Genomic DNA, 9,058 nt, shown 5'->3' on the forward strand with positions numbered 1-9,058 from the left:
GTCCCTTAACATCTTTGTCTAGTCCTTGTTTGTTTAGTTCAGAAGACTTTTCATACGATGCTTTAATTTTTAAGTCATTCATGTAAAACGGTTTAATTGGATGTAGCACCAAGATTTTTTTTTTTTTGTTACAGTTATCAAGCACATCTAGGTCAAAACCATTCACCTACACCGTCTGGCCACATGAGGCCGGCATTGTCCAGCACCGGGGGGAACCCAGGGCCCACTGTCCCAGCGTAAGGTCTAACAATGGGTCAGAGACGTTCATCCCGGTACCTAATAGCACTCAGGGTACTGTTGGCTAACACGTGGAGGTCTGTGCGACCCTCCAAGGTTCATCCCTGACCCACCGCCAAACCGGTCATGCTGGATGATGTTGCTGGCAGCATAAACCATTCCCTTTTTTTGGGTTGTCTTGCTGTTGCCTCTCCAGTCCACCTGTTGTCACATTCATATTGCACCACATTGATTCACAATCGCTCATGTTCCTAACTGGACAGGTTAATATTGTTTAACTGACTCAGTGTTACACTGTGATGATTGCATGTTCCCTTAATATTTTTGAGCAGTGTATTTAAAATACATTGTTTATACTGTATATATGCATCTCCTTCTTCTGTGGGAAAGGTGAAGCGCCCAGTTACAACACACAAGAACACCCAAAGACAGAAATACACATCACTCCTCTTTTAACCAGGCATCCATCTTACATAAGCCTGATGACTCAGCAGTATTCACCCCGGCTCTCCTCTATGTCTCCGCTAAAGGTCGATCTATATTGATTCCCTCACGCCCATGTCACTACGCATGCAGCAACAATCTGATTTGTTCTCAGTGGAACCGGGGAAATCAGTTTGGTATGTCAGTTATGGCTGTGTCAATCATGACCAACAACTGTGTCCACAAAACCCCTTAAAATATCCCATGACTGCAAAGTTTATTGGCTCTTTAGGAAATCTATTCTGTGTGAAAAGCTAACCAGCCATGAATTTGTTATCCTCACTGTGGGATTAGAGATGATGCCAGTGCAACAGGAGAGGAAGAGATTCCCCGGGAATGTTTTCAGTCCCATAGCTACCTGTATTAATCATCCAAACTCAACGTCAGCATTTTGTCACGATGCTTACACACGCACAAACGGGCCTTCTCGCTACACACTGTCAGCCGATTGTGTGTAAAACGGATCCCTGACGCAGAGGAGAGAGAGAGAGAATAGGCCAGGGGCAATTCCAGCATTGTGGACATTACATTTCCATGCCAAGTCAGAGCCCTAGTGTCTCACAGAATGGACTAACAAAAATGGAAATGTAACTTTTGATGTGTGTCTATAGAATCCCCCGGGAGGGGAACTGCACAGCCCAAAAAGCTGACTTTTTTTGGCATAAAGCGGGGCTTTTCAACTTTTCAACTCTGATTCTGGAGGGCCGACCCTCCAGCTAATGAGTAACTAATTCAGGCCTTGGACACCGGGTGAGTGCAACCAACTACCAGGTAGAAGATCTAAAACGGAAGACCACAGTGTTTACATAATCAATGCCACTTTCGGCTTACCGCCATAACCAAGTTAATACGGAATTATTGGTATGCTTGTAAGTTTACCGTCTACCCCTTCAGACATAGAGACTAACACTGTAGGCTATAGACCCTTCAGACAGAAAGGCTAACACTATGGACTAGCTACTGCGGCTGTTGATCCAGTGTTAGCCGACAAACGGACCTTGCCAAAATCCCCAAAAAACACTCAAATACTTCAATCGCCTAACACACTTCATGAACAAAATTGTTCTGTTTATACGCAGCATTGCATTTTCACACTACAACACCTGTTTCTGACTCATATCACTGCCACATCGGGACATATTCAAAAAGAGTTGGTTCCTTTTGGACCTACCAGAACATGCAGGCCTACGGAGGTAGGTGGGTCTGATGTAAACGATTACCTGGGGCAGAAAACAATTTCGTGAGTCGCTGGAGCAGCACAGCTCGTTGGTGGGAACGGTAGAGTTCGGGCTTTTCCAACTGACCACAGTGCTGAATCCGATCTAGAACCACTGGCTTGGGAAAACCCCAACTGTGACAACACCCAACTGAAGTGTAAAATTTAATGTGGTTATTGTTAGGGATAAAGTTAAGGGTTAAGGATCCTGGATGGCACCAACCGATGTCCTGGTTGAGGATGGTAAGTACTATCCTGAGAGAGAAGAGGCAGACATGAATTATGAATGATTTCCAAGGGCGTGTGTATCTAGAGGGGAAGGATGGATATGTGTGTGTGTTTTCATCAGTTGGGTAGACGGAAATGCTGACGGATCGTTTAAATAAAAAGAGATGTTGGATCAAGGTTAAGTCACAGACAGTGATGATATGTGCCCGAAAATGACACTCATCCTCGCGGCTGACTTGGGGATACATCTGTCTGTTGACTACCTTCTCATACTTTCTTAGAAAGTGAGAGTCACTTATTTTAGTCACCCCTCCTGCATTACTGGTGTGTGAATGATCCACATGAATAACATAAAAACACTTTTTCTAGTTTTGGGAATTCTTATGTGGTCATCCACAACATGCTGCTTTAATGGGGTGTAAGTATGCAGTGACAGGGAACACAAAATTAAATGAGACAATGTGATTGTCACAAATCAGGCAATGGCTATAAAAAGATAGCTGTCTGAAAGTACCTATTTCCACTATTTTAAAGAAATGTAAAATAAATGGAGTTGTGTTGAACCTGCCTTAAGGACGCATGTGTATTTTTCCCCCATGCTCAGTGAGAAAGATTCTTGTGGCAAAAAAAGGAGAATTACATAAATTGGTTACATCTTGGGCTCATCATGTCACCAAAACAAGAATTAGACACCCCCATGTGAACAAGTTGTTTAGAGGGATTGCTAGAAGAAAGCCTCTGCTGTCACCAAACCTAACATATATGCATCTGAAGTTTATTAAATGCCATTGGAATTTTGATTGGAACCAGATTCTATAATCTGTTTAAACTAAAATGGAGCCTTTTATGTCCACAAATCAGAGAAGTGGGTTTGGCGTTAACAGATTTATGGTCAGGCATAATATAACCTAATTAGCACTGTAAAATATACAGGTGGATCTGTGTTGTGGGGCTGTTTTACTTCCAAAGGCCCTGGAATCCTTGTTAAGATACATGCCAACATGGACTCCAACAAGTACCAGGGGATTTTAAGCCAAAACCTGTCTACCTCTGCCGGGAGGATAAAACTGGGTCGTCATTTCACGGCTATCAGAGTCCCCTGACCAACATAAATCCCATTTAAAAAAAACTGTGGGGTGAGTGAATGAGAAGAGTCCACAAGCGAGGACCAAGGATTCCTGAGTTTCTGGAGTTTCGGTTTGGAAGAATTGTCTCAAATAATATCCTTTGCGTTGCCCCATCTAATCAAACCTCATAGGAGACAACCGAGGGCTGTTATTTCAGAGCTGAAGGGAGGGTGCACATACTACTGAACATACTGGCAGCAATAATAGGTGAGCAGCTGCTCACCAATAATTCTGGAGGGCATTATATGTACAGTCAACTCAAGACATATTGACACCTTTCATGAAAAGGAGCAAAGGTGACTGCCCCTGCCAAATCGTCCCCTCAAACATGTATGCTTTTATGTCAAAACAATTTCTAAAACACCTGAGTTAACAGTATAGACAGGGCCGCCTGAATGCATGGGTTTACCGGGGCTTAAGCCCAGGGGCCTACGAAGACGAGGGGCCTATCATTAGCCAAAAAAAAAAAATCACGTTGTTTTGTAATTTGTCAAATATTCTGTCCATCACTTGATATTCATGATTCTGGCTGCTGATCCTATTTTGACGTGACCAATGACGCTACGTTACCATACGTTAGCATTAGGCCGTTGTCATGGTACCATATAATGCTAGTGAGAAGTTGTGGCTAGCTAGCTCAAAATGTCAGAAAGGAAAATGTTTGAGAGCAGTGCTCAAAAACGCCAAATATTAAGGCAAAAAGAAAACAGTGAGAAGGAATTTTTTCAAGCACATTAAAAGCTGACAGGATTATTTAAACCTGCTAAAAATGAAGAGGCGAGCTTGTTAACGAGCGGTGCAGCGAACATTTGTGGAGAGGACGATGAGAAGACAGGAGGACCGCTAACGTTTAGGGAGAAGCTGAAGAGGATGAGGACTGGATGAACGTAGAGACAACTGGAGATGGACAGACCGGAGGCCTGTTACCTGTCTCACCAGGAGAAGTGGACCTGGCAGCACGGGTAGATCCAACCAAAGGGGATCACAGTGGAGGAGACAAGTGGGCAGGATCAGGACAGGACGAGTCGGATGACAACCTGAAAAGCACTGACCTGTGTCTCTGGGGCCAAAATAATAGGTGCGTCTTTTCCCAGGGTGAAAATGGGACCGGAATTGTGCCAGAACAGAGAAGCTGACCTCTTTGCTTCAGAACGCCAATACAAACACCAGAGAAGATTCTTCTCAAAGACACATTCCAAGCGCAAGCTTGGTCATGGGGAGTATCTGCCCTGGGAGTGGCTATGTTGCTCACCTTCCCAAGGTAGTGTGTTTTCCTTATTATTTGTTCATAATCAGTCTGTATTGTTGTGCTTTGTTGTTACAGAACCACATACACAAAGTGCAGGTCTATGGTTTAGACTGTTTATCTATCTCCTTTTTACCACAATTCCACCTGAACATAGACATAGTGTCCGACCTCACACATATATTCTACACTGACATTTGTGTTTATGGTGAAGTAGGCTCAAGTGATTTGGTCATCTCATATAGGGACAAGTCACTGTTGTATCCCCCTAAAGAAACGAACACATTTTGCGCTGTATAGACAAGCATGTATTTTACACATTTTATTATTTTTTTCTGTGAGTTGGGGGGGCCTACAAAAACCTTTCAGCCCCAGGGCCTAATGGCAGGTTAAGGCGGACCTGAGAACAGATGTAGTATATATTTTATAAAATTGTGAGCAGGAGATTCCAAGTAACAGTGGACAAGTATACATGACAGATAATGAATGCTACCAGGCATTTTTTTTCATGGAATATCCACTGCTGTCAAATGCCTTAAAAATTACACATAGACTTACAAGCCAGGTTACATGTTGGTTCTTGGCCCTTGGTTCTATGAGTCTTTTTATTTTCATAAGGAAACAGTGGCAGGATACAGGTTTGTCTTCCTTGTTTGAGTCTTAACTTCCAGAGATCTTTTCCTAATATTTTATAGCTTAAACTGACAAAAGGATACAGCCACAATTGAAAAAAGAAGAAAATATACATCTTGTGAATATCAGAGATTACTGACAGAACCTTCGTAGAATGTATCAAGCAGGATCTCTCTTTTGGAAAGTATCTTAATTTTGAAAACACAATATTAAGGCAATCTACGTAGTTTAAGCGCTTTGTTTTTTTCTTGCTACATCCTTATGTCACGCACACAATGGATATATCAGAACTGGCGTCAAACAGCCGTTTTACGTTTAGGGCTTCTGGACCGAAGAGAGAGCATGGGTGGAAGAGAGCGAGGGGAAAGAGACAGAACGGAGAAACAGAGCGAGACACTGCAGGCTTTCTGTCAAGTGATGTGCAATCAAAATAAGTGTGACTTGACAGAGATGGAACTTTGCAACAAAACAAGACAGACAAAGCCTTTGTGTTCCTGTTCAGAGCCTCACATTGGGTTCCCCTTGCCCTTGGCCCTGTCCCTGTGTCTATGGCCGCCTCCCAAAAGACACCATATTCCATTTTTATTCCACTTCACTTGTCCAGGTGCACCAAATCCGGAATAGGGTGCCATTTGGGCCACGGGGCCTGTGTGTTTCCAGGAGGTGTGGCTCCATGTGTGGCGGTCTTCTGTAGGGGCCATTCATCCCCAGACACGGCTCTGGGGACGTCATTAGAGGCTTTGGCTGTACTGTGTCACACTGGCACCCCCTGCTTCATAGAGGTGGTTCCATCCTTTCACACTTATTCAGTCTGCCCTCTCTAGCATGGTTTTTTTCCCATTATCACAGCCTCTCTCTCTCTCTCTGTCTGCCCATATTTTTATCTGCCCATCTCTAACTGCGTTTCTCAATTTATTTTTTATCTGTCCTCTTGCTCTGTCACTTTCTTGTTCCCTCCCTCCAGCTCTCTCACTCGCAAAACAATGGGGTGTCCAGAGGAGAGATGGTCTAAATGACTGTGACAGAAACATTGCCAGGGTAGAGACTGGTACAGTAGGATTTTTCTGACGTGTTGGAAGCTTTCAGCAGTTCATGCATGAAGAGACAAGTGTACTGTACATATAACTTCTGTTGACGGTAACAATAAGAAATCAAAGATGCCTTATTGGGAGAGTCCTGGGTTTCTAAGTAAAATCCAAAGACAGTATTACTGTGTGTTTTACATGGGCGCAGCTGGATAAAAAAAATTGACAATTATCATGGCATAACATTGCGTCCCATTTTCACACTACTCGTCCTACTGACTACATTCCATTTCATATCTTTGTACAACTCAGTCAACAATAGAGCAAAAGCATTACAGGGAGAATATGCTGGCATTTTAGGGGGCAGATGATATCAGCAGCATCGAGTGCAATTAAATTAACATTAAAACTGTAGGAACTGGGTGTATTCTTAGTTTTTACATAGAGGGACAAGGAATGCTAGTTCAATATATACATGATATAACTATTTCTTGGGGCTTTGCATTCCCTGTGCTTTTGTGTACTTCAATAATAAAACATCAATTAAGGCCTATTGTAGACTAATTATTAACTCAACGACTCATTAGTTAAACCAATCCTGCCTTTCAATTTTTCCTGGTGTAATCTCAGAGTCCTGTATAACACGTTGATGTTACCGCCCACGTGTAGGAGGGAACACCGACTGGAAAGGCAAGCATTCCTGTTGCTCTGCTGTATCTTGTTGCTAAGGACGTAGCTACAGTAGCTAGCCAACGACCACTCCCTATAATGGTGCGCTTTTTTGAATATAATTGGAGTGATTTTCTGTTCTGTATTACATGAGCAGACCAACACCCTACATATAGGCCTAACCAAACATAGTACATCGAACAGATAATATTAATATTAACAAAAACCAATACCTCCCCTTCAAAAAACAGGCAACCCTACTTTTGGTCATTTAACTGGTATGTAAAGATGGTACTTCCCATTGGGACATGAATATATAGGGAGGTAGAGGCAGATGTAGACAGCTCATGTCTGTCTCTGCCTCCCTTCAGACAGTCCAGATAATGTAGGTGGTTATCGCCTTTCCCTCTGAGCCTCTCTGACCTTCATCTGGATCCAATCCCACTGCAGCTACCGCCGCCGTGCCACTTTACCTCGACTTTGTTTTTCGATTACGCTGCCCTCCTAAGGCCTCAAGGCTGACCACAGTCAATACAGGACATTAATTCATACCGCCTATCAACACAGGGGCTATCTAGGCACAGGCTACGTTCCATCTCTTTCCCTGCTGTTCTTCTGGCACCTACTGTTTTGTACTTTAAATCACCTATGCATGTGTTATAAGCGTTGCTGTAGCCTACTATTCCGTATCAAGAGATGACCAATTATCCATGATAGGTTACTCGTGACAATTGCGTGGACACCACTAGCCAATTAGTGTTCGATTCAATGTAATGTTCACATCGCTCTGCGTCTCCTTCGTCCGACCGGAACTCTCCCAATTCCTCTTCCACGTCTCCCTTCCTACGAAGTACTTCATGAGTGAACTGGTTGCTGAATACAGATTTTTTTTTTTCTATATTCTCAATTTTACCCAGAAAGTGATCTGTAAAAAGACGTGTCTTAACTGTGTTTACTTGGGTTAAACCATTACACCGGTTCCCTTCCGACCTCCCTAAATTCTCACCTCCCCCTATCCGAGGTCCAAGATCCAATCTCCTCGCGTTCCTCTCTGGTATCTCCGACTTGGTCTTCTCAGCACGTACGTTCTCAGCCGCTGCATCGAGTGCCGGGCACAGAGCGCTGCTTAACCAGCCATTCCACTGCCTGCAAATTGAGTGCATTATTTGCAGCGATGAACCGTCACTTCAGAAGAGCCAGGAGCAGTGCGGTTGTTTATACCCCCTTCTTCTCAGCATCGACTGAATACTGTTTTAAACAGCTCCCAGGCCAGTGCGGTAGTCTAGTGGAATTGGGCAGGGGTGGAGAAAACGGGGGCATTTGAGGAGGAAGTTGAAGGTAATTCGGCAGGAGCCAATGGGGACCGGAGTGGCGATGAAGCGGACTGGGGCGTTGGCGAGTTAAATCCGGGGGAAACACCTGTGCAGCTGCTACAGAAGACACAGAATAGTGCACAACTTTGACGAATGATCTCATGTTTAGCGGTGAAACTCAGCATAAACCTGACATGATAAAATACCTTATAAACTTTAATGCGGCTTTGAAAAACACTTGCAGGATCTTTCGTGAGTTTAAATGAGTTCATCGAAAGTCTATCTATCCCGGTAATAAAGCCACTCCTCACTCAACCTCATTCAGCAATAATAGCTTTTGCTTTTTATCCAGTGCCCGAACGTGAATTATAAATGAATGTAACTTGCAAAATGCAAATTGAACCGAGGCGATTGGACTGCAGGACTGGATCCAAACATTGCCATTCCATATTGTCGCTGCTGCTCACTGGGACCAGAGGCTAGCAAGGCCATTTCAGAACTGATGAGTCAGATTCCTTTCCTACTAAAGTGCGCAGAATAGCAGGGAAAAAAGTATTTTGGGAACAGTTTGTCAACTTCAGTAAATGGGGACCGTTGGGCTGTTTGTCTGCTAGCACCACCAAGTGGCTGGATGCTAGTAGTACAACAAAGGCAGCACTGCTTGTATACGCTAACAGCCATAAACCTAAAATATGGTGCCTTTATTTATTTTTTTACTCAAGCTAACCAAAAAGAACGAAAGAAGTAATTTGAACACAAACCCAAATCGCCTCCTATAGACCCCACATGCCCATGTAGACCTAAGATGATTTGACAGGTGTAATCAATATGGTAATAGCTCCACGGGGCTACTGATTGTCTCGGTGGAGATTTCACTGTGT

General features: G+C 43.6%; 1 long non-coding RNA gene across 2 annotated transcripts in view; it reads right to left on the reverse strand.

Moving 5' to 3' along the window:
* Positions 1 to 8,724, reverse strand: part of LOC105028958 — a 29,186-nt gene extending 20,462 nt beyond the window's left edge. For both annotated transcript variants that reach the window (XR_829435.3, XR_002198190.2), the window contains exons 1-2: positions 8,384 to 8,724; positions 7,871 to 8,294 (exon numbers count right to left, since the gene is read on the reverse strand). This is a non-coding gene — a long non-coding RNA (uncharacterized LOC105028958). The remainder of the gene's footprint in view (positions 1 to 7,870; positions 8,295 to 8,383) is intronic.
* Positions 8,725 to 9,058: the final 334 nt, after the last annotated feature.

This window comes from Esox lucius, chromosome 18 (assembly GCF_011004845.1).
Source record: "Esox lucius isolate fEsoLuc1 chromosome 18, fEsoLuc1.pri, whole genome shotgun sequence".
Classification (NCBI taxonomy): domain Eukaryota; kingdom Metazoa; phylum Chordata; class Actinopteri; order Esociformes; family Esocidae; genus Esox; species Esox lucius.